This window comes from Lutra lutra, chromosome 14, assembly GCF_902655055.1.
Source record: "Lutra lutra chromosome 14, mLutLut1.2, whole genome shotgun sequence".
Classification (NCBI taxonomy): Eukaryota; Metazoa; Chordata; class Mammalia; order Carnivora; family Mustelidae; genus Lutra; species Lutra lutra.
In genome coordinates, this window is record NC_062291.1 from 50309729 (window position 1) to 50337031 (window position 27303).

A 27303-nucleotide genomic window follows, 5' to 3' on the forward strand; every position below is an offset into this window, starting at 1 on the left:
GTAAGGGCCACTATCGCTGGCTTGAGTCCTCTGTTCACCTCCATGTGCCCGGGTCTGCCAGGACCCCCTCAGAGCTCTGTGCCTGCAGCCTGGGTGCCCTGAGCAGTGTCAGCTCATCTGCTGTAGGTGGAGACCAGGACCTAGATCCTTCGGGAACTAATGCACTGTGGACATGAGCACAGGGTGTCCCTGTATGCCCCATGGCGTCCACTCTGATGCATCTGAGTCTCATGGCCAGGAACTAAACTGCTCAGAGGCCAGTGGCAGGGTGCTCCATGCACAGTCCCTCAGAGCACCTGGTAAAGGAGGCGTCTGGTGAACACCCTTGGAAGGAATCCGCAAGCAAAGCACAACTCCTGTGCAGCCAGCCCTGGCCTCCCCAAAGAGACAGCTCCTTGCATCTGCTTTCTCCTGGCCACCACCACCTGATGCCCCAAGGTCACCCCACACAGAGCAGTTCCCCAGTAGAAAGCAATCATCCCCCTTTCCCCAGCTTGTCCTTTCTTGAGGCGTGAACAGTGTAAGAACCATCCTCAGCCTCAGGTTCCATAGAGACAAGAAGGACAGAGTCTTCTCTGGCCCTTTCTTCTCTTCTTCCTCCTCCCAATCCTCCCTTTCCACAGACTTAGTCTCACTTGGGCCTTGCCACCTGCACTGTCCACGCTGCTCTACTTTATCATGCATATTTCCATCTTACCTCTGTTTGAAGCCCTCACTATGGGCACCTGCCTCCCTCCCACTCCAGGCTCCTTCCCCATTATTCTCCCATCACCCTTGCTGCCCCAGGCCTATCCTGAAAGTGCTTTTTCCATTTAACTTCCCTTAACTCCAGCTGTTGAAAGTGGATATCTCCCTTCCAAAGCCCTGAATGCCTGCTTCTCTCTCTCCCTCTTAGAGCAGCTTTTGTTTTGTACCTAATCATGCACTAGACGGCATGTACATGTTATCCAAGCGGACTTTGGGGCAGGACCATCTGCACATCTTGTATCTTCCTGAGATCAGTCATTTCCCATGGTGGGCACTCAGGAAGGAATAGAATCCCAGAGCTACAAACAATCTCAGAGCTGACAGAGGCAGCTCCGATTAGGTACATCCCATTACCAAGGTGAAGAAGATCCTCAGAGAAAGGAAACAGGTTGCTCAAAGTCATACCCCTCACTTGTAGCATCAGACAACAGCTGAGTTATGAACAAAAATATGTCAGACTTAGAGCTGTAGAACATTTGTAGAATTCCAAATGTCAGTTTGGAATTCCAGCTCTTATCTCTCACAGTTGATATATAAATAATTTTTTTAAAAAGGTAACATGGATTAAGTTTTCATAATGTGCAGGTGCTCTGCTAGGAACTCTGGGTGAGCTATCTCATGTGACCCTCACAACAGTGTTGTCACATAGAGTTAGTTTTATCCCCACTTTATAGATGATCCTAAGTCTTAGGGAGACTTTGCAACTTTTCCCAGTCATATATACCAGTTAAATTTTTGAGAAAGTCTTGAGCCTAGGTAGTCTCACATAAGAAATCATACTCTGAACTAAAACATTAAGTCACTCAAACTTCTGTGACCACCTGTAAAATAGGCATAATAGTAGTTTATCCTCATGACATACAACACACATGAAAGAGCTCCAGAATGTGCATCACCCTCTAGAGCTCAGGGAAGACTCCAAAGATCTGAATACTCACCTCAGCTCCTGCTTTCTGGCCTGGTGTACACAACCCTTCAACTCTCCGTGCCTCACTTTCCATATCTATAAAGTGAGGCACTTAACCAGACAATATTTAGTCTAAGCATCCTTGTGGTGAGTCTTCTGGCTGGAATCTGCTAACATCTGGTTGATTTTGCTTTGTGCTGGGTCACGTGCTCATTGACATGTGGTGCTATTAGTATGATATACCATGTTCATTGACATGCCAGGCTTGCCTCCACCAATACATATAAAAACAAAGCTTCACATGAAATGTTCTTTCAGTGTTTATTGTCACTTAGTTTAGGGGACATACTTGGAAAGGGATTTTTCTTTGCTTTTTAACTAAAGATACTATTTTGCATGATACTATCCATATGTTACTAACATTAAAACTCAGAAATATGCCTTTGTAGTCACTTCATGGAAAACAAATAAATATGCTTCATTATTTTTAATAATTGTGTAATGTGGAATATGAATTTACCTAAAATTTACTTTGTTTCTGCTATTTTCATTAAACATGGTTTGAAATATTTTTCTTCATTCAACATAGTTAGATAATCTTAGAGCTTGTATAAAATTTCATTGCACTAAAGTGCATAATTTATTAGGCTCTAATGTTGGGTATTTAGGTTATTTCCAATTTTCCTTGGATTTAAGTGCACATTTGTGAAACAGTGGATTTCTGGGTTAGTTTGAGGCATTGAGCACAATCTAAAATTGGCAACAAAATAAAGTCCAAGTTTTCAGTTCTAAATGAAAGGACACGTTAATATTATCCAACAGTGAAGTTCCCATATATGGCTCTGTGTTAGACCCAAAAGCTCAAGCTTCTAGAGCAAAGAGCTGGTGCATAATGATTTTTAAATTTATTTCTTCATCATCCATTATTCAATTTATCTAAATATTTATTTTAGGCATACTGTATTCTAAGCACTCTGCTAGGTTCTGATGATATGGGTAGGATGTCTTCCCTGACCTGGTGGGATTTATAATCTAGTAAAGAAACAGAGAGTACAGCAGTAAAACAAACATGTATGAGAAATAACATATGGAAAAGGGAATCTAGGTATATTTAGGTTACTTACTATGTATGTACATGGGCGAGTTATGTAACCTTTCTGTACCTCACTATCTTCATCTGCAAAATAGACAAAATAACAGTTAACATGTGTAAATGTTTAAAAGGGTCCTTGACACATACTAAGCACTCAATATGTTTTAGTTATTGTTTTTGTATTAATTATTCACTGTTATATAACAAATCACCTCCAAATTTAGCAGCCTCAAACAAGGATTTATCATCTCACAGAGCTTCTGATAGTCAGGGATCTGGAAGCAGCTTAGCTGGGTGGTTTGGACTCAGGGTTGCTCATGAGGCTCTAGTTATCTGAAGATCTGGCTACAACAGGAGACTCTGCTTCTAAGATGCCCCCTCGACATGGCTGTTGGTGGAAGGCCTCCATTCCTCGTCCTGTGGATGTCTCTGTAGGGCTGTTAAAAGTCCTTATGATATGGCATCAGGCTTCCCCTAGAGCCAGTGATCCCAGAGAGAAGAAGAAGAGGCAGTATCTTTTATGATCTAGTCTTGGAAGCCCTATGCACCATCACCTCCACCAATCTATTTGTTAGAAGTGAGTCACTAAATCCTGATTTCACTTAAGAAGACAAGACTTTGGGTCCACTTTTTGAACAGTGTCAAAGAGCTTGTGGACATACCATAAAATGCCACACAGACATGGAAGGATGACTCAGCACCTGACCCACAGAAGGGGTCCTCTCTCTCCATTCTTTTGGGCCCCCTCAATGGACCAGTAGACACAACACACCCCTTCATAAAGCTCATTTACTGAGATGCCCTCTATTTCTATCTTACCCTATATCCACAAATTCCCATCATCTTCCTCCCCAGATACACAAAGCTCTTTTGTTTCTGACCTCATGTTCAATCAAAGCAAATAATAGATTGATGGCTTTAATTCTTTTAAATCCAAGCCAGTGGGGAAGAGCAAGATGGCAGAGGAATAGAAGATCTAAATATTATCCTGTCCCAGAAACTCAGCTAGATAGTTATCAAACCAATCTGAACACCTATAAACTCAATAGGAGATTGGAGAGAAGAAGGGCAGCAATTCTAGGAACAGAAAACCAACCACTTTCTAGAAGGTAGGAAGTGCAGAGAAGTGAATCTGAGGTGATATATGGGAAGATAGACTGCAGGGGGAGGGGTTGGCTCCCAGCAAGTGAGAGAGCAGCAGAGCACAAAGTTGGAACTTTTAGAAGTCTGCTCCACTGAAAGATATCACTCCAGAGGCTAAGTGGGGAGTGGAGCCCTCACAGGGACAGTGTGGTCTCAGGACCTACAGGGTCACAAAAAGACCAAGGGTGACTAAGGATGGCAGAGCTCCCAGGTATAAGAATGGAGAAGGCAATTCAGAGACAGAGCCAAGAAGTGGGTTCTTAGCTCAGGGTTACCTTAAACCATGATCCAAGGTGCAATCGGGTCACTACTTTTCAAGCAGGGACTCCACTGGCTGATCTGGGGAGACTCACCTTCCTCCTCTGGGAGAAGCGGCATGGCAGCATGCTGCAGGAATCTGCTGGGTTTGGGGGCTCCAAACAGGGCCGTGCGCCAGAGACAGAAATGCTCAGTCACAGGCTGGATGAGCTCGGAGCGCAACCAGAGACCAGGGAGACAGGAGTGATTGACTGCTTTGCTCTGAGTGGAGCTTTGAGCTCTTGGTTCCTCCAGCCCAGGATAGGAGGCCGCCATTTTCATTCCCGTCCTCCAGAGCTCTACAGAAATCATTCAGGGAACAAAAGCTCCCGAGAGTGAACCCGAACAGATTCTTAGCCCGGCCCTTGACAAGAGCTGTGCAGTTCTGCCTCAGGCAAAGACATTTGAGAATCACTACAATAGGGCCCTCACCCAGAAGATCAGCAAGAACATCTAGCCAAGACCAAGTTCACCGATCACTGAAGACTGCAAAACTTCAGAGCTACAGATATACAGCACATAGAATCCAAGGCTTTTTTTCCCATGATTCTTTAGTCTTTCAAAGTTAAATTTTAAAAATTTTATTTTTTCTTATTGTATTTAAAATTTTTTTTCTCTTTTCTATTTTAGCCTTTTTAAGCTATTCTATCTTATCAATATCTTTTTAAAAATCTTTTAAAATTTTCATTGTTATGGTCATATTCTGTCTCTTCATTGTATTTAACCATACACACACACACACACACACACACACATATGTGTGTGTATATATGTGTGTGTGTGTGTGTGTGTGTGTGTGTGTATATATATATACACATTTTTCTTTCTTTAAAATTTTGGGATACAGTTTCTTCTAATAGATCAAAATATAACCTAACTCTAGTGCATGGTTTTGTCCAGTCTCCAGCCTGATCACATTCTTTCCTCTTTTTTTTTCTTTTTTCAACCAACTTCTTATTGTATCAATTCCTTTTTTAGAAACTTTTTTTAAAAATTTTCATCTTTACAGTCATATTCCATTCCTTCATCATGTTTACCCATATTTTTGTATATATATAAGTTTTTCTTTCTTTGAAATTTTGGGAGGAAGTTTCTTCTAACAAACCAAAATATACCCAAAATCAAGCATGTGGCTCTGTTCTATTCATAAGTCTAATAGATACATATAACTATAATATATACATATATATTTTTTTTCTCCCCTCCATTCTTCTACCCCTAGGTTCAGGTCTCTTCTGATTTGGTTAGTGTATATTTTTCTGGGGTTGTTGCTACCCTTTTAGTACTTTGTTCTCTCATTCCTCTATTCTTATCTGGATTAAATGACAAGGTGAAAAAATTCACCTCAAAAAAAAGAGAACAATGGTGTTCCTGGGTGGCTCAGATGGTTAAGACTCTGCCTTCGACTCAGGTCATGATCCTAGGGTCCTGGAATCAAGTCCTGCATCAGGCACCCTGCTCAGTGGGGAGCCTGCTTCTACCTCTCCCTCTGCTGCTCCCCCTGCTTGTGCTCTCTCTCTTTCTCTATCAAATAAATAAACAAAATATTTCTTAAAAAAGAACAAGAGGCAGTACCAATGGCTGGGAACCTAATCAATATGGACATTAGTAATATGTCAGAACTAGAGATCAGAATAACAATTATCAAGGTGCTAGCTGGGCTCAAAAAAAAGCATGGAAGATACTAGAGAATCCCTTTCTGAAGAAATAAAAGACCTTCCTGGAGAAATTAAAGAGGTAAAAATCTAACCAAGTTGAAATCATAAAAGCTATTAATGAGGTGCAATAAAAAATGGAGGCTCTTACTGCTAGGATAAGTGAGACAGAAGAGAGAATTAATGATATAGAAAACCAAAGGATAGATAATAAAGAAGCTGAGAAAAAGAGAGACAACTACTGGACAATGAGGAGAGAATTTGAGAGATAAATGATACCATAAGACAAAACAGTATTAGAATAATTAGGATCCCAGAAGAAGAAGAAAGAGGGGGGCAGAAGGTATATTGGAGGAAATTATAACAGAGAATTTCCCTAATTTGGCAAAAAGAACAAGCATCAAAATCCAGGAGGCACAGAGAATTCCCCTCGAAATCGATAAAAATAGGTCCATGCCAGTCATCTAATAGTAAAACTTACAATTCTCAGTGACAAAGAGAAAATCCTGAAAGCAGCTTGGGACAAGAGGTCTGTAACATACAACAGTAGAAATATTAGATTGGCAGCAGAGCTACCCACAGAGACTTGGCAGGCCAGAAAGGACAGGCATGATATATTCAGAGCACTAAATGAGAAAAATATGCAGCCAAGAATACTATAATCAGCTAGGCTCCTTCTATTGAAAATAGAAGGAGAGATACAAATCTTCCAGGACAAACAAAAATTAAAAGAATTTGTAAATAAACACCAAACCAGCCCTACAAGAAATATTAAAAGGGGTCCTCTAAGTAAAGAGAGAACCTAAAAGTAACAGACCAGAAAGGACAGTAACAGTCACCTTACAAGCAATAAAATGGCTAAATTCATATCTTTCAATAGTTACCCTGAATGTAAATGGGCTAAATGCTCCCATTCAAAAGACACATCTTATCCTTATCAGAAGGATAAAAAGCAACACCCATCAATATGCTGTCTGCAAGAGATTCATTTTAGATCCAAAGACACCTCCATATATAAAGTAAGGGGGTAGAAAACAATTTACCATGCTAATGGACATCAAAAGAAAGCTGGGTGGGCAATTCTTACATCAGACAAGTTATATTTTAAGCCAAAGACTATAATAAGAGATGAGGAAGGACACTATATCATACTTAAAGGATCTATCTGACAAGAAGATCTAATAATTTTAAATATCTATGCCACTAACATGGGAGCAGCCAATTACATAAGCCAATTAATAACAAAATCAAAGAAACACATCAACAATAATACAATAATAGTAGGGCACTTTCACACCCCCCTCATTGAAATGGACAGATCATCTAAGCAAAAGATCAACAGGACATAAAGGCTTTAAATGACACACTAGACCAGATGAACATCACAGATCTATTCAGAACATTCCATCCCAAAGCAAGAGAATGCTTCCCTAGTTCACAAGGAACATTCTCCAGACTAGATCACATCCTGGTTCACAAATCAGGTCTCAACTGGCACTGAAAGACTGGGATCATTCCCTGCAAATTTTCAGACCACAAAGCTTTGAAACTAGACCTCAATCACAAGAGGAAAGTTGGAAAGAACTCAAATACATGGAGGCTAAAAAGCATCCTACTAAAGAATGAATGGGTCAACCAGGAAATTAAAGAAGAATTTAAAACATTCATGGAAACAATTGAAAATGAAAACACATCTGTTCAAAATTTTTGGGACACAGCAAAGGCGGTCCTGAGTGGAAAGTATATATAACAATGCAAGCCTTTCTCAAGAAACAAGGTTGGTCTCAAATACACAACCTAACCCTACATCTAAAGGAGCTGGAGAAAGAACAGCAAAGAAAGCCTAAGCCCAGCAGGAGAAGAGAAGTAATAAACATCAGAGCAGAAATCAATCAAAGGAATCAAAGGAACAGTAGAACAGATCAACAAAACTAGGAGCTGGTTCTCTGAAAGAATCAATAAGATAGATATACCCCTGGCCAGACTTATCCAAAAGAAAAGAGAAAGGACCCAAATTAATAAAATCATGAATGAAAGAGAAATACAATTATAAGAATATATTATGAGCAACTATGTGCCAGCAAATTTGACAATCTGGAAGAAATGGATGCATTCCTAGAGACGTATAAACTACCAAAACTGCACCAGGAAGAAATAGAAAACCTGAACAGACCCATAACCAGTAAGAAGATTGAAGCAGTCCTCAAAAAGCTCCCAACAAACAAGAGTCCAAGGCCAGACAGCTTCCCAGGGGAATTCTACCAAACATTTAAAGAAGAATTAATACCTAATCTTCTGAAACTGTTCCAAAAAATAGAAATGGAAGAAAAACTTCCAAACTCCTTTTATGAGGCCAGCATTATCTTGATCCCAAAACCAGACCAAGGGCCCATCTAAAAGGAGAATTTCAGACCAATATCCCTGATGAACACAGATGCAAAAATTCTGACCAAAATACTACCCAATAGGATCCAACAATACATTAAAAGGATTATTCACCGCAACCAAGTGGGATTTATTCCAGGGCTGCAAGGTTGGTTCAACATCCACAAATTAATCAATGTGATACAATACATTAATAAAAGAAAGAACAAGAAGCATTTGATCCTCTCAATAGATGCAAAAAAAAGTATTTGACAAAGTACAGCATCCTTTCTTGATTAAAATTCTTCACAGTGTAGGGATAGAGGATACATACTTCAATATCATCAAAGCCATCTATGAAAAGCCCACAGCAAATATCATTCTTAATGGGGAAAAACTGAGAGCTTTTCTCCTAAGGTCAGGAACATGGCAGGGATGTCCACTATCACCACTGCTATTGAAAATACTAGAAGTCCTAGTCTGAGCAATCAGACAACAAAATCTAATAAAAGGCATCTGAATCAGCAAAGAAGTCAAACTCTCACTCTTTGTAGATGATAGGATACTTTATGTGGAAAACCCAAAAGACTCTATCCCAAAACTACTAGAACAGGAATTCAGTAAGGTGTCAGGATATAAAATCAATGCACAGAAATCAGTTGCATTTCTATACACCAACAGCAAGACAGAAGAAAGAGAAATTAAGGAGTTGATCCCATTTACAATTACACCCAAAACCATAAGACATCTAGGAATAAACCTAACCAAAGAGGCAAAGAGTCTATACTTAGAAAGCTAAAAAGTACTAATGGAGGAAATTGAGGAAGACACAAAGAAATGGCAAAACATTCTATGCTCATGGATTGGAAGAACAAATATTGCGAAAATGTCTATGCTACCTAGAGCAATCTATACATTTAATGCAATCCCTATCAAAATACCATCAATTATTTTCAAAGAAATGGAACAAATAATCCTGAAATTTATATAGAACCAGAAAAGACCCCAAATAGGCAGAGGAATGTTGAAAAGGAAAACCAAATTTGGCAGCATCACAATTCCAGACTTCGAGCATTATTACAATGCTGTAATCATCAAGACAGTATGGTAATGACACAAAAACAGACACATAGATCAATGAAACAGAATAAAGAGTCCAGAAATGGACCCTCAACTCTATGGTCAACTAGTCTTCAACAAAGCAGGAAAGAATGTCCAATGGAAAAAAGATAGTCTCTTCAACAAGTGGTGTTGGGAAAATTGGACAACCACATGCAGAAGAATGAAACTGGACCATTTCCTTACACCACACACAAAAATAGACTCCAAATGGATGAAAGATCTCAATGTGAGATAGGAATCCATCAAAATCCTTGAGGAGAACACATGCAGCAACCTCTTTGACCTCAGCTGCAGCAACTTCTTCCTAGGAACATGGCCAAAGGCAAGGGAACTAAGGGCAAAAATGAACTATTGGGATTTCGTGAAGATAAAAGGCTTTTGCACATCAAAGGAAATAGTCAACAAAACCAAAAGAAAACTAACAGAATGGGAGAAGACATTTGCAAATGAAATATCAGATAAAGGGCTAGTATCCAAAATCTATAATGAACTTATCAAATTCAACATCCAAAGAACAAAGAATCCAATCAAGAAATGGGCAGAAGACATGAACAGACATTTCTGCAAAGAAGACATCCAAATGGCCAACAGATACATTAAAAAGTGTTCCATATCACTTACCATCAGGGAAATACAATTCAAACCCACAGTGAGATACCACCTCACACCAGTCAGAATGGCTAAAATTAACAAGTCGGGAAATGACAGATGTTGGTGAGGATGTGGAGAAAGGGGAACCCTCCCACACTGTTGGTGGGAATGCAAGCTGGTGTAGCCACTCTGGAAAACAGTATGGAGGTTCCTGAAAAAGTTAAAAATAGAGCTACCTCAGGACCCAGCAATCGCACTACTGGATATATACCCTAAATATACAAATGTAGTGATCCGAAGTGGCATGTGCACCCAAGTGTTCATAGCAGCAATGTCCACAATAGCCAAACTATGGAAAGAACCTAGATGTCCATCAATAGATGAATGGATAAAGAAAATGTGGTATATATATATAATGGAATGCTATGCGGCCATCAAAAAAAAAACCCACAAAATCTTGCCATTTGCAACGATGTGGATGGAACTAGAGGCTATTATGGTAAACGAAATAAGTCAATCAGAGAAACACAATTATCTTATGATCTCTCTGTTATGAGGAATTAGAGAGGCATGGTGGGGAGTCGTGGTGGGGGGACGGGAAGGAAAAAATGAAACAAGATGAAACCAGAGAGGGTGACAAACTATAAGAGACTCTTAATCTCAGGAAACAAACTGAGGGTTGCTAGGGAGTGGAGGGGCCAGAGCGGGTGGCTGGGTTATGGACACTGGGCAATATATGTGCTATGGTGAGTGCTGTGAATTGTGTAAGACTGATGATTCATAGACCTGTACCCCCGAAGCAAATTAATACATTATATGTTAATTTAAAAAAAAAAAGCAAGCCATCTTCCATTCCTTTCCATAAATCTCTCTTAAGGAAATTCCTTTATTTTAGGAAAGAACTATCCTGTCCTGAGAGAGGTCAAAATCCACAGTGGGGGGAAGGGGGTGACTCCCACATTGCCCAGAGCTAGGTCAGCCTGCACCCAGGACGCCTCTTCCAGCCTTCCCCAAGGCTGACCAGCAGGCTTCACCTGGCCTTCGGTTCTCTCAGAGAGAGATCGTTTACCTTCCCTTGGGAGGATATTTACCAGTCCTACTGTATTTTTAAAAATTCCTATATTTATAAGATGCCACATCCTTGGCATAAGTTATCTTCAGTCATCACTTCAACTCCAAACATCAGGTATTACTTCCTAGTCTTCACTGTAAATGAGAAGGCTGAGTCTCAGAGAAATCAAGGTACTTGCATCAGCTCACCCAACACTGGAAGCTCAGAGTGAGGCTTGCTGCACTCCATATCCGGGTCTGTCGACAATGCTGACAGTCCTTGGCATTTTATTTCAGAGCTGCAAGACTGCAAAACCCTCCAGTCACTCTAGTTATGCCCAGTCATGCCAGTTCACTCACCAAACCTTTCCCAGAAGACTTTTCCATCCCCCATTACAACAAGACGTCCCCCACACATAGGGTTGCCTGATAACATACAGAATGTCCAGTTAAATTTGCAAGTCAACTAATTTTCTTAGTATAAATTTGTCTCATATTCAGCTAAAAAGTAGTTTGTTGTTGAGATGCAAATTTAACAGGGCCTGCTGTGACAGCAGACTAGAGTACTTAAAGCTCTCCCTCCCCAGGGCAGATCTGGAAGTCTGAACAGATCTGAGGGTTTCTGATTTCCTCACAAAACCACATAGTGGATGTGGAGATCATGGGAGCTCTGAGCTCTGTGTTTCTGCAGTGGGAACGGGGCGGGATGTCCCAGGAAGTGGGGGCTTCCACGGACACTGGGGTGCCAGGCCCCACCATGGGTAAATGCCAGATAGTTCAATGTCTGCCTTCTGTTCAGTCAGAGCTGAGTCTAAGTGTGGAAACCCGATTCTGTGGGTGTTACTTGTAGCAAAATTGTCACCACAAATGCACACTCTTTCATCAACCTTGTGCCTTTGAAGGGCCCCATCGCCATTCAGTAAGTAATGACCCTGGGTGCAGACCACAGCTGGGAAGAGTCTACAGCAACCCCAAATAAGGCAGGCTCCATGGAATTAAACTTTGTTTTAGTGTCAAACCAAGTTGGCCGGGACAGATGGACACCACTGTTGCCCTACACTGTCCTTGCCCAAATCCTGGCTGACCTCTCCATCATCCCTTCATGCAGCCGCGGCTGGAGAAGAAGATATGCTCCTCCCAGCGGCTCTGCAGACTCTTAGAACATGTGTCTGTTTTCAGAGTCAAAATCCACCAAAAATCCCTTAGGATAAAGTGCCAAAATTCTGGAGTGTGCTCCAGGCATTGTGTGACTCTCCCCTGCCCACAGGTCCCTCGCTGTCTTCTGCCACCAGTCACAGTGGTCCTTCAGAACCCCAAATGATTTCCTTCCCTGGACTGTTCTCATTCTTTCTTCTGGAGAGCCCCTACAGACACTGAAGGTAACAGCTGAAATACGATTGCCTACAGGAGGCTTTGGCCCAGCCCTGCCCATCTCCCCATCACAGCTAGGTCAGGTTTGCCAATCAGCCACATTTCACATGCTCAAAAGCCACATAAAACATTTCCACCAGCACAGAAAAATATTTTTCCTTAAAAAAAAAATTTAAATAAAGTCTTCTTTTTCTTTACTTCCCAGTGTCTTATAGAATTGTCTCTGGTGGGGTTTTCTATTCACATTCTTTGCTTCCATCTCAAAATTTTGTGCCTTAGCCTTCCACCTCCTTTCCCCATCCTTGAGGATATAGATCTGATGCTTTCATTCGCTTTTCTATAGATAGCCCCCAAGTACTGTCCTTGATGATCTCATCCATCCTCTTACTACGATTTCCACCAGACAGCCTGAGCTCTTGCTTTTAATTAATTTACTCTTTCAAATTCAAAGTCTGATAAGAAAGAAGCAGATCCAGACAAAGGTGCCTTGTCAACGATTTCTAAAAATCAAAGTTTGCTTATCCTGGGACAATAAGCTTCTTCTGGAAAACGAAAGAGCCAGAAGCTGAATGCAGTGACATCCACTCTTCTTACTGAATGTGCAACAAGGCTAAAACAGCTTTCTGAAGCTGTGGGCCCCTCCCATTTCTCACTGTCCTTTCAACTGGCAGAGAAGACAGAGGGCTTTCCTCTTGCAAGGTTCCTCCTAGACACCTCCACTTCCTTCTGCTCTTAACCATCTCTCTTCCCATAAATCGACTGGTCTTTCTTGAAAAGAAAATCCAAAACCTATTGATTCTCCATGTACATGAAGAGATAACTGCTGGGAAGTGAATACATGAATGAAACAAACAAACCCCAAGGTTCCATTCCCTGGGGGAAATTCTGCAATCTGTCTGCCTATTCAAGGTGGTCACACATCTGGGTCCTCTCATCTTTGAGCAAAACTCAGGAGAGAGGGAGAGAGAAAGAAGCAGATGCCCCCGCCAATCTCCCAGCTGAGGAGGGACATTCAAGAGGAGGTGTTGCTCAGGTTGTGTGCGTCTCAGATGACGGATTTCTGGGACTCTGGCACAGGCCTTCTTGGTAGGCTCTGTGGCGCAATGGATAGCGCATTGGACTTCTGGGACTCTGGCACAGGCTTTAAGGCCCAATGATAAAGACATTCTCCATTTCCCCCATTCCCTGGTATTGTTCCAAAGCAATCTGATTAGTAGAAAGCAGGCTTCTGGGAAAGTCTGAGAGCTCCACTCTCGGAGCGAGCACACTGTCTCCAGCAGTTCCAACTACTTGGGGTGTTTGGGGCTCTTACCCAATTGCCATCCCTACCAACCATGCTCAGCCAGTGCCCAGACCACCGGGGAGAAACAGGGCCTCAGAGCAGCTCCTGGTTTCCTGTGAAAATCACACAATCTTAGAGGTAGGAAAAGGGACATTAATGGATTGAGCAGAAGCTATTGTTTCCATGTAAGTCATGGTTTTAAAGGATGGGAAGACAAGGGGGGATGTTGTCATCAGACAGGAAGGGTGGTGATCTTGGATTCAAGCATGGTAATCATGGCTCCATTGGAAAAAGAGGGACAATTTCCAATAAAGCTGGAGGGAAGAAAGAAAAGACAAGCCAGACAGCTCTTGAGTGTTTGATAGATATTAGAAGCCATAAAGTATTACAGGCACCAGTCTTCATAGATGTGGGCATAGAAGCCTGTGCAGATGTAGGAGAAAAACACCGAGATGGGTGGACGTGTAGCAGGTTCACCCTTTTTTATCAATACAACTGCTTGCTTTTTCTCTAACTCAGCTGGCTTCCTTCATGATCCCCAGCAGCTGGTGATTGAGAAAAACAATCATCTGTGTGTTCAAACTAATTTATTCTGATCTTTTACTTCAAACAGTCTTGGGCCGGGGAGCGGGTAGAAGGGATAAGCCCCTCAGTCACCCTCCCTGTTCTTCATCCTCTGGAATGACATCTGGGTTAGAAGGTGAGTGTGTGCAGAGAGGTCTCTAAGTGAAGGCAGCTTTGACCTGGTGTGCTGATAACCATGTGTTAATGTTTCAGCCTTCCTGTTTGCCTTTTCATCAAAAGAATTCTCATGGTTTGGTTTTTGGCTTGGTGGCTTATGGATAAATGCTAGGTAGCCATTCGTTCTATGATTGGGGGTGGAAGAGGAAATAAAGCTATGTGTGCTGAGGTTGGGGGACAGGTCACGGCCATGGGTCCCTATAGACCCTGGGGACAAGGGGTTCCCACCTTCACCACAGCCCCTCTGTGACCATATTCTAGGTTTTGGCTTCCGCCTCTTTTTCATATGCTCAGACGCTCCCATCCTTCTCTTTGCCTCAAATCTTCTGAAACCCACATCAACCAATGACCCACCGTATCCAAACCCATGCCATCCCCTGTGAAGGATTTGTTCACTTTGGGATTTCATTAACTATGTGAAGAGGGAAAAATTAATAATATGCCCTGACTTCCATTTTGCATTAAGATTTACTAAAAGCCTTGAAAGTTGTGAAATAATCCTGGCAATGATAATGCTGACTCTAGCCCACGGATGGAGTGGTTTGTGCTCTAACAGATGGTCCTTCCGTTTCAATTCTGATTTTTGCTTTAAACCAAGAATTTGATATAAAGTTGTTTCCGTTTCAAGTTTCTAAGTGGTAAGGATTATTTGGGGTTTTTTCTTTGTTTGTTTTTCTGGGGGGCCAGTTTTGGGAGGAACTAGGGAAGTGGATGTGATTTTTACTTATTTCTAAAAATACGTAATTGTATTAAAGCCAATGGATATGGATCTTTGTTTTCTGTTTCGGGGATTTGCTGTCCCTATTAACCAACAGAAATGTCTGTTCTCTGTGTCCTAATCATAGTTCATTTTGTGACTGCTCCTGGGGTATTTACAAGGAATGCGTGATGATCTGTGTAGTTTAAATGTAAAGTCTTTCAAAGCTTTCAAACCCTCTGAGGGTTCTGCCTTTGGAGCAATGTTTAGAAATGCCACCGCATCCTCAGGATTATATAAAGACTCAACTATATTATTTTAGGACCTAATGCTTTCAGGTTTCATATTTAAAACTTTAATCAGCTTGAATTAAATCCGGCATGAGATAGGGGCCTACAACTCTTTCTGTTCTTTCCAAGTGATTATCCAAGCTATCCTAGTTTCTAAATAACTGAGGCATCTTTTACCTCTTGTTCAACCTCACACTCAACTCTATCAATATGCATGTGTCTGTTTCTGAACCATGTGATGTTTTCACATCTGCTGGTAAAATTCTCCCTTTACTCTTCTTATGCAACAATTTCTTAGCTAGTAGCAGTCATGTTTCTTTCTATTTGCTAGGTTTTAAAATAGCAATTATGTGGTATATTTGATCAGGATTGTTTTAAATGTATGGAAAAATGAGGCAGAACCAATATCTTTCAAAAAAGTCTTTCCTTTGACCATTTAGTATCAAATCCCTAATCAGCATTACTTGCACACAAAACTGTCCTCAATGTCTCTGGAACAAACGTGCTCTATGGGAATATTAGCAATAAAATAATATTTTGTGATATGGTGAAAGAGCTATGTGTTCTGTCCCACATTCACTTTAAGGTTTACCTAAGCCTTTTTAGAGAAACTGTAACTATTCTCCCATGCATAGTCATCAATTGGGTGATGTCCAACAGCCCGCTGGACTGTTTATCTAAGAATGAATTAAGATCAATTCTTCTCACCTCCAAATCAGCCACCTACCTACATTTAATTGACTCCTGTCTAATACTCGGGCTCCATAGATCAATCCATTTGGTTACCTAAATGTATATTTTTGTGACCAATTTATCCCAAAAGTTTCGTTAGAAACAGCATTACTTAAAATCAATCATTTTCTAGGTGACTTATTGGAAAATATTATAGTCATGGTGGGTGACTGCAAATACGTACTCAGAACATATCAGAATCACTGTGGCTGCATTTTACAGTTCAGGACTTTGAGGCCATGGACCTCTTTGTCCTATGTCTCAGGCATGTCAGGACTGTTTTCTCGCTCCTACTAAAATGCATTTCTCTGCTGCACCTCTGTATGAAGACTGAATGGCCTTCTTTGCAGGAACAAGTCTCTGCAGACACTATAATTTTCCTCAAGACAAGTCAGCCCACCATTTGTGTTTTTGAATGTTTGGATCAGATCTCCTTTGGGTCACACATCGGATTTGCTCCAAGTCTATCTTTATTATAACCTCAACCTGTTCTTCAACATCTGTCTGAATGCCATTGTGAGACATGTGCTCAGAGCCATAGCTACCTTCCATGACACCTCTGTACAAACTAAACAAAGAAGACCCTCTGGGTGGATAGAACTCTGCAAAAGCATGGCTTAGAAAGAAAACTGTACCCCCCTTTTTTAATAGCAAAATGCGTAACATAACATTTATCATCTTAAACCATTTTTAAGTGTACACTAATGTTAAGTCTATTCATGTTGTGGTGCAACCAATTTCCAGAATTTCTTCATCTTAGGAAGCTGAAACTAGACTTTAAACACCTCCTCATTTCTCCATCTACTCCCTCAGTCCACAGCAGCCACCATTCTACTTTCTGTTTCTATGATTTAGATTGTTCTAGATATCTCATAGAAGAAGAATTATACAGTACTTGTCATTCTGTGACTGGCTTATTTCACTTAGCATGATGTCCTCAAGTGTCAGCCATTTGGTAACATCTGCCAGAATTTCCTTCCTTTTAAGGCTGAATCATATTCCACTGTATGTATATTGTACATTTTGTTTACCCATTCATCTGTGGATGAATGATAAATGTTTGGGTTGCTTCCACCTTTTGGCCATTGCAAATAATACTGCTGTGAAAATGTTTCCTCAAGACCCCACTAACAATTGTTTTAGGTATATAATCAGAAGTGAGATAGTTAAACCATATAGTAATCCTATTTTTATTTTTTTTGATGACTGCCATACCATTTTCCATAATAGCTGTACCATTTTCCATTTCCACTAACAGACACAGGGTTCCAGTTTCGCCACATCCTTGCCAACACTTCTTATGTTCTGGAGTTTTTTATTGTTTGGTTTTGCTTTGTTCTTTTACAGAGTTCTCCCAGTATGTGTCAGGTGGTTCTGATTTGCACTTCCTGAATTATTAGGGATATTGGACATCTTTTTATTGGTTTACTGGCCATCTGTGTATCTTCTTTGGAGATTATAATCTACTGAAATCTTTTGCCTATTTTAATTGGATTATGTGGGGGGTTTGTTGTTGAGTTGTAGGATTCTTTATATATTCTGGAATTAAACCCATACATGATTGGCAGATACTTTCTCCCATTCTGCAGGTTGCCTGCGCTCTGTTGATTTTGTCCTTTTGTGGCATAGAAGTTTTTAATTTTGATGTAGTTCAATTTATCTGACCTTACTTTTGTCTCCTGTGCTTTTGGTGTCATATCTAAGAAATCATCACCAAATCCAATACCATAAAGATTTCCCATATTTTTTCTAAGAATTTTGTAGTTTCAGCTCTTACAATTAGGTCTTTGTTCCATGTTGAGTTAAATTTTGTATATGCTGTAAAGTAAGAGTTCAACTTCTTTCTTTTGCATTTGGATATCCATTTTTCCAACATCAGTTGTTGAAAAGACTGTCCTTTCCCCTTTTCAATGATCTTGGCTTCCTTGACAAAAATCAAATGACCTTATATACAAAGGTTTATTTCTGGGCTCCCTGTTCTATCCCATTGACCTTTATGTCTCTTTTCTCCAGAGCCAAAATGTTTGAACCATTGTAGCTTTTTTATAAGTTTTGAAATCAGCATCTGTGAGACCTCTAACTTTGTTCTTTTTCACGATTTGGCTAATTAGAGGAGATTGCACCTTTAGCAATTGAGGAAAAGACACAGCTTCCTCCTGGGATGTAGCCCCATACCAGGGTATCCAGATTGGAGGGCGGAACTGATCTCTCACCCGAAAGACCACCTCAAGGAATCAGCCTGTACATACAGCTATAGAGGTCCTAACCTCAGAGAATACCTCTGGAGGCCCATATGACCCATGTGGTCTTCTAAGTGTGATCACTTCTTCCTTTTAGCAAAGCCAGTCTGTCAGAGCTGTTGACTTTCCTCAGTGGTTAGATATTGAAATGCACCAATTTGTTTTGACATTGTGCAGATGGGATCTCATTTCCCTTTGTTCTTCTGTGATACCCTGTTTAGGGCAAGGGTGTTATGAAGAGCCACGAGTAGCATTTGTTCATTGCTCTTGCTCTAAGGGGACTGGTGAGAATGTGTTCTCCTAACCAAGACCCAACAGAGAAATACATAGCATCCCCAGGCATTATAGTATTAAATGAACACTGCAACGGTCTTCTCTGGCTGTTGTTATAAATAATGTCCTTTTTTCTGTTTTGATGGGTTCCTAAGAGACTGCAAGGTAAATGTGCAACCCAGCTTTAACAATTGCACAAGATTTTCTGGCGTATATTTTTGAGTAGTAGCTTTAGCTAGTCCTACTGTATTTACGAATGGCATCTGTACTCTTTGGAGTAAGAAGAGGCTTGCAAATATACTTCATGTCATAAAATATCTACATCTGTTTGACAACTAAGAGAACATATATTTTATTAAGGCTCATTTGGTTGCATTTAACAGAAAATGAACTCAAACAACTTTAAGCAAAAAGTGGGGTTTTATTTGTTCATAGAATTGGAAAGAATGGTTGGGTGTAGGGTCTCAAAGACATTAACAAGACAGTTTCTCCCATTTCCTGTCTCAGACTCTAGTTTACATTTCCTCTGTGATGGCTGCATTCTTAGTAGGGCTATTCTAACAGGTGGCAAATTGGTCCCAAAGGACTAACTTATAGGCTACCTCCTTAGCAATCCCAGTGGACCAGAAGGACATACATCTCCCAGTAGCTCCATCCTGAACCCTGGGAGGTTTCTCATTGTCCTGTCTTGGCCCATGTGCCCACCCCTGAACCAATCCATATGTCACAAGCAGTCAGTGCTCTGGGTGGTCAGGTATGAATCCCATGGCTCCCCCACTGCTACGGATGGAGTCCTGGGGCTAACCTTCATGGACAGACCATGGGAATTGGAAAACTAGGATGCTTTTGCTATAAAAGAATACAAGGGATGCTGATCAGGCAAAGACTGATTTTCTCCATACCATATATAAGGATTGATCTTATATTCTTGAATACAACCTTATTCCCCTTCATAGAGGAATGTCTTCTACAGTGTTCTTGCCAGATGTTGCACCTGACTTCCCTTGAACATATACCAGAACTCACAACTTCCAGTTGTCTTCCATTCCTATGCTGGACAAACCAAGTTGTCAGAAATTTTTCTTTCTTTCTCTTTCTTCTTTCTTCTTCTTCTTTCTTTCTTTCTTTCTTTCTTTTTTTAGCCAATCTGTGTCTTCCTGTAATTTCTAAGGAAATATCTTAACTCTAAGCATCAGAACTCGATGGTTAAAAATTGATCATTTATCTTCCTAAAGAGTGCTTTAAATTTGAGTCATATTTCAGTGTGCTTTTTATATTTCATGTTCTACCTTGCTAGTGTCCTTTGAAGATTCCTGATACCATCACCATGCCACATCAAGAATACTTTTTACAGATCCAATGGACTCTACTGATCTTTTGGACTTTACCAGCCACCAGAGATTGGTATGTATTATGCCATTAAGTAATTTAATGGCTCTGTGTTGGAAATAGTTTCCAGATATTGATTAAAATCTGCTTCTAACTGCCATAGTGGGGCCCAATATGAGTAATTTTTACCAGTCACATCATAATTTGGTTCATATTAAGCTTAATAATATTAGCTACCATTTATTGAGTATCAGATCCCTTATATAATTCATCTGTAATCCTACAATAACTCTTTTTTAATTTTATTTTTCCTACAATAACTCTTAAGCTTACTATTATTACTATTCCATTTTACAGACAAGGAAGTTGATATTCAAGTTAAGGATCTCAAGTGTAAAGTGCTATTTGAGCTCAAATGTCTTTGATTCCAAAACCAAGTTTGTTTGTTTTTTTTTCCAATCATACTTAAAGCTCCACTCTTGAGGTCAATTGAGATCATCAGGCCTGTGTTATTTGAACTCCTGTCAGTCCATTATCCACACCTGTACCTGTGAGTGATGAGTTTGTGTTCATCTTAGTGTGGGGCAATGTATAAAACAGATAACATAGCCAGTCTGAGGCTGCTATCCTTAGAAAGGCCTGTTTGCAGAGTTAGCCCTTGACCAGAGTCTTAGAACTGGATTTGGGGAGGTTCCCCCCACTCGCTGATAAGAATGAATCACTGTGTCGAAACCGTGAACACATGCTTTCTTTCCAGGAGCATGGGAATTTCAGAACGTTAAACAGAAGGTGCCTATATAGCCAGCCTCCATAAAACTCTGGGCACTGATTGCTTAATGAGTGTCCCCAGTAGATGTTTAACATATGTTGTCTCAGTTCATTGCGTACTTCTAAGCACATCATGTGAGACTCCAGTAGGAGAGGGGTCTTAGCAGCTTGGGGCTGGTTTCCTCTGGACTTGCCCATGAGCCTTTTCTTTTTGCTGATTTGCTTTGTATCCTTTCACTGTATAAATCATAGACATTAGGATAATATACTGAGTCCTCTGAGTCCTCCTAACAGATCACTAAACTGGGGTGGGGGTTGTCTTAGGGACCCCAACACAGGGGATTTTATATTTGTTCCTGTTAAATTTAATCCTGATAGGGTAATTTGAATCCTGATCCTCTCATTCTATTTTTCTTAATATTAACTTCATATATCCTTTCTAGGTATTCATTCCATCTCTTGATAAAATTCTGATTGAGAGGGTCAAAACATAGTATTGTGGTTGTCTCCTGAACCTCTCCCTTGTGCTGAGATTAAGCTATTAATCAAAATGTTAAGGCAGGGTTTCTAAACCAGTTATATATTTTTCTACAAGTAGTATTGAAAAGAACGTACTTCCTAGTATAGGGAATATAGTCCAATGGTATTGATAATAGTGTTGCAGGGTGACAGTGGTAGCTACATTAGTACAGAGTTGTCAATCACTAAGTTGTATACCTGGAGCTAATATAACATTGTATGTCAGCTCTATTTCAATAAAAAATTATAATTTTAATTTTATAATAAATGTGTTCTCTGAGAAAAGAAGGAAGGAAGAAGGAATTCAGAAAGAAAGAAATTGAAAGAAAGAAATTAAGTAAGAAAGGGAGAGAGAGAAAGAAGAGAGAAAAAGGAAAGAAAGAAAGAAAAAAAGAACATACTTCATATATATTCCTAAAACTTCTTAGATTTTTTCATTTGTAAAAATGAGACACAGAGTCCAAAGCATTCTCATTTTCTTCTTTATGTAGTTATATCTTTTTTTTTTAAGCTAGAGTTATTCTGACAATTTTTGGTATGTGGAGTCCTCTTTTGCATTGGGTATGTGGGGCTCAAAGTTCCTAATTTGAGCACTTGTATTGGGTGGAGGTAATGGAATAATGATGGGTTCTGGAGAGATATGCAGGCTTAGAGTGGGCTGGTTCATTGAATCAGCATTCACTGAGCTGCCTGTTTCATGCCTGGCTCTGTGCTGGACACCGTGGGGGCACACTGGTGACAAAGTCAGCTTCCAAGCCCTTCCTCAAGGACTCCCAGGCCAGTGCGCCAGACAATGCCAACCAGAGTGTCAAACTGAAGATAGGGAGGCACAGGCAGATGAGGGCTGGGATGGAGTTAGAAATGCTACCACTGTACAGTTTCTCTAAATAAAATCCTTTGCCAGGCAATGGGGACATAGCGATGACCAAGATAGGACCTGTTCCTCCTGGAGGCAAAAGTCTTTAAAGACTTAAATTTGTCTTCGGTCTCCATTTCTGTATAGGGTACTAACTGCCTTGATTTGGATACTGGCCCTGCCACTTGCCAGCCTGAGATAACCTTGAGATAACCTTGGCCAGTGACCATACTTCTCCACCTGTCTGTCCCTTGTAAGGTGGAGGATCTCGAACCTTCCTTACAGAATTGGAGGATGTGATGTGGTAACATGGCGGAAGGGTTTGGCACATATCACTGCTCTCAGACAAATTTGTTTGTTTGTTCTTTGTTTTTAAATCAGAAGAACACAGAGGTGGGGGAGGAGCCCCACCTAAGACAGGGACTCTTCCCTGAGGAAGCGATAAGGAGCCAAGATCCAGAAGCTAAGAAGTTAGCAGAGGACTCCAGTGGAGAGCACGACACCTCTAGGGACCTGAGAGGCCAGTATAGCTGGTGACACCAAATGTGAAAAAGAACAGCCTGGGAGAAGGAGAGGTGAGCTAGCCTGGAAGAGTCTAGTCCCCCGTCCCCGTGTGCAAGAAGGAACTGCCAGAGGCATGTCTAGAGGGGAGGGAGAGACCTGGCTTGAGTTTCAAAGGCTTCCTCTGCTCCTTGGGAACAGACTGATTATTCTTTACTGTTACTGAACCTATATTCCTCCTTTGTCATCATCACATTCTTTTTTTTTTTTTTTTAAACAATACCAAATGGTATTTTTTTTTAAAGCATTTTATTGTATTTATTTGACAGAGAGAAATCCAAGTAGGCAGAGAGGGCAGGCAGAGAGAGAGGAGGAAGCAGGCTCCCTGCTGAGCAGGAAAGCCCGACGTGGGGCCGAACCCAGGACCTGGGATCATGACTGAGCGAAGGCAGCGGCTTAACCCACTGAGCCACCCAGGCGCCCCATATCATCACATTCTTACTACAAATGTTAGTACCAATTGACTTATGCTCTAAAATGTTTTGAACTGTATCAATGACTGCATTTGCATCTTAAGAGTTTTTAGGCTAGGTTGTTGGTTTTTCCTATTTAAATATCAGGCCATTTCCCCAGTTCTTGTCTTATGCATTCTTTTAAGGGATTGGTCCATTTCATCTAAGTTATCAAATCTGTGAGCATAGAATTGTTCATAATATTCCCTTTTTGTCCTCTTTCTGCCCATCTGGTCCTAGTAATTGTCCCTCTTCCACTTCTCATACTAGCATTTTGTCTCTCACCTTTTTCTTGGTTGACCTGGCTAGAAGTTTATAAACTTACTAGTCTTTCAAAGAATTCAATTTGATGTTGTTGGTTTTATCAATTGTTTTGGGTTTCTAATTTGATGGATTTCTGCCCTAATTTTATTCTTTCTTCTGGTTGCTTTAGGTTTATATTGCTCTTCTCTTGCTGGTTTTCTAAAATTATTGATTTAAATCCTGCTTCTTTTCTAATATATGCATTTGATGCTATAAATTTCCCTCTAAGCACTCCTTTTGCCACATCCCACAAGTTTTGATGTTATATTTTTATTTAGTTGAAAATATTTTAAATCTGAGATTTCCTCTTTAACTCAGAGTTATTTTGAAGGGTTGTTTTATCTCCAGATATATATGAGATTTTCTAGCTGTCTTTCTGTTATTGTTTTCTAGTTAATCCCACTGTGTCTGAGAGCATACTTTGTATGATTTCTATACTTTTAGGTTGTTCAATGTGATTTATGGCCCAGAGTGGTGGTCTATCTTGATGAATGTTCCTAATGAGCTTGAGTATGTTGGTTCTGCTCTTGTTGGATGAAGGAATCTATAGATGTCAATTAGATCCAGTTAATTGATGGTGTTGTTCAGTTAAACTATGTTCTTATTGATTTTCTGCCTGCTGGATCTGTCAATACTGATAAAGGGGTGTTGAAGTCTCCAATCATAATAGTGAATTCATCTGTTTCTCCTTGCACTTCTACCAGCTTTAGTCTCATGTCTTTTGACTCTCTGTTGTGAGGTGTATACACGTTGAGTAGTAGGTCTTCTTGGAAAATTGACCCTTTATCATTATCTAATGTCTCTCCTTACTCCTGATGATTTTCCTTATTCTTAGGTCAATTTGCCTGAAATTAATTAGCCACTCCAGCTTTCTTTTGATTTTTGTTAGCATAGTATATCTCTCCCATCCCCTTACTTTTAATCTACCTGTACCTGGTTTTGGGTTTTGTTTTTTTTTTGTTGTTTTATTTTGTTTTGTTTTGTTTTTTAAGATTTACTTACTTAGAGAGAGAGAGAGAGAGAGAGAGAGAGATCATGAGTGGGGGAGGGGCAGAGGGAGAGAATCCCAAGGATACTCTCCACTGACCACAGAACCCAACACAGGGCTCTATCCCATGACCCCAAGATCATGACCTGAGCTGAAATCAAGAGTCAGACATTTAACTGACTGAGCCACCAAGGCATCCCCATGTACCTGTTTTTAAAGTATGCTTCTTACTGGGTTGGGGGAAGAGAGGCAAACCAACGAACAGACTCTTAAGTATAGGGAACAAACTGAGGGTTACTGGAAGGGAGATTGGGGGGGTGCTAAATGGGTGATGAGGATTAAGGAGGGCACTTGTGATGAGGGTGTTTTATGTAACTGATGAATTACTAAATTCTACACTTGAAACTAATATTGCACTGTATGTTAATTAACTGGAATTTAAATAAAAACTTGGGGAAAAAGTTTTCTTATAGAAAACTATAGTTTCTTCTTGGTTTTTTTGTTTTTTTTTTGTTTGTTTTTAGCCATTCTGTGAGTTTCTGTCTTCAAAGTGGTATATATAGTTGGATTAATATCTACCATATTTATTACTGTTTTCTGAATTCTATTTTATGTTATAATCACCCAATGCATTATTGCTATAATTATTTTGAAGTTGTTAGAACAATTAAAATTTTTTAAATAGAAGTTTTTATTTTACCTTCACTTATTCCTTCTCTAATATTCTTTCTTTTTTACACAGATCTGAGTTTCTGACCTATATCATTTTCTCTCTGAAGAAACTCTTTTAACATTTATGCAAGACAAAGTGCCCTAAAGACAAAATTTTGTTTGTCTGAAAAAGCTTTTATTTCTCCTTCACTTTTGAAGGAAAATTTTGCCAGATTCAGAAGTCCAGACTGATTTTTTTAAACACTTCAAATATCTCATTCAGAAGAAAAACAAGAGTGGTTTCTAAAGACAAGTCTGATATAATTTTTATCTCTTTTCCTCTAGAGATAATGTGTTTTTCCTTCTGGTTTCTTTCAAGATTTTCTCTCTGTCTTTGAATATGATATGCCAGAGTATACATTTTTTGGTATTTACCCTGCTTGGGGGTTCTCTGAACTTCCTGGATCTGTGGTTTGGAATCTGTCATTACTTGTGGAAATTTTTCAGCTGTTATTACTTCAAATATTTCTTTGCTCCTTTCTTCCTTCTCTTTCTGGTGTTCCCATTACGCGTATGCTGTACCTGTTGTACTTGCTTCACAGGTCTTGGATATTTCATTCCTTTTTTATTACCATTCTTGTTTCCTTTTGCATTCCAGTTCGGGAAGTTTCTATTGACATATTTCAAGCTCACCAATTCTTTCCTCGACTATGTCCAACCTCCTGTTGAACCTATCAAAGGCATTCTTACTTTCGTTGGAGTGTATTGATTTCTAGCATTTGCTGTGGATTCTTTCTTAAAGTTTCCATCGCCCCCCCCTATTATTTTACCCTTTTGTTCTTGCATGTTGCCCACTTTTTCCATTGGACCCCTAAGCATATTAATCATTCTTATTTTTAAACTCATGCTCTGACAATTCCCAAGTCTGTGCCATACTTGAGTCTGGTTCTATTGCTTGTGTGGTCACTTCCTATTGTGTTCATTCTTGCCTTTTAGCAAGCCTTGTAATTTTTTTGTTGAAAGCCAGGAATTATGCATTGTATCATAGATATTGTGGCTGACAGTGTGAGAGTTTATCTCTCTCTGGTGAGGAGTTATTCTGTGTTTTACTCTTTGCTATAATGGTAGTTGTCTAAGGATTTACTTTCTTCTAGTGTCTCTGTGTTTTATCCACACTATTATCTTTGGGTTTCCCAAGAAACTTCTTGAATAAAGTCTGGGCCCTGCAGTTCTTCCACCTGTAATCCTCTTATTATATAGGATCCCCTATCCCCAGGTCCCAGTAAGTTGTGATTTTCTGTATTCACCTCTTTCTCCAACTTTGGGAGCAACATTTGTCCCTATCATCTTGAATTCTCTAATGGACCTAAGAAGGTTGATTTTTTTCTTCAACTTTTTGCTTGTGGTGAGGATGGGAGTGATGACTTTTTTATATGTCAGAGCAGAAACTGGAACCAGTCACATTCCTTATGTTTCCTCAGTGCCAATAGGGAAAAGATTGGTCTGAGATCATGCTTATAGTTTTTATACACTTAAAAGATATGAAAACCTGGATCTGAAGATAAAAATTCATACATATGGTAATATAGTCTTTTTCAAGTTCTCTCCATAGGTTGAAATATCATCACTATGCCACTGGATTGACCATTTCCAGGTTGGCAGATAGCCCCTGGGAAGGAGCTGGGAGAACAAATGGTAGAAAAACAGGTCACAGAAGGAGTAATGGGGTGGAAGTGATGGATTCCAGTGGGGCCACTTAGTGCCTGTTGCCCCTAGTGACCTACACAGTTTGCCATAAAACCCAAGGCCTCCCTTCCAGCTCATTCCAAGCTCTAATACCTATGCTTTAAACAATGTTTTTAAAATTGAAAGCCCATCTGCAGAGTCCCTTGATAGTTGTGGATGAACTCTGGTGTCTAAGACTGTGCTATTGACAATAATTCCTATTTCATTAGTAAGAATTTTTTTACTATAAAGATGTTTAGATTTCCTTAATGCCCAAGAATAGCCTGGAAAAATATCCTTGGAGACAATGCCAAATAAAGGGCTTGGGCCAGCTTGATGGGAAGTCCAGCATTGCCTAGGCATGTTTTAATCTTCCTGACTCTTTTCCCAGACTGTGGGAGGCACGAGAGTTAGACATGAGTTTCAGTAGAAATGGAAACTGGGCCTGTATGTAACTCAATGAAAGAAGCTGGTGTCCATGGATAATCAGCTCATAAAGCAATCAATTAGCACATTTGGCTGTTAGCTGAAAGGCTAGAAACCACCCAGGGGTGAT

At 40.1% G+C, this 27303-nt stretch overlaps 1 long non-coding RNA gene across 1 annotated transcript in view; it reads right to left on the reverse strand.

The window, feature by feature from the left end:
• Window positions 1-2798: 2798 nt before the first annotated feature.
• Window positions 2799-27303, reverse strand: part of LOC125084466 (uncharacterized) — a 43703-nt gene continuing 19198 nt past the window's right edge. The window contains exon 3 of the long non-coding RNA XR_007122625.1: window positions 2799-2831. This is a non-coding gene — a long non-coding RNA (uncharacterized LOC125084466). The remainder of the gene's footprint in view (window positions 2832-27303) is intronic.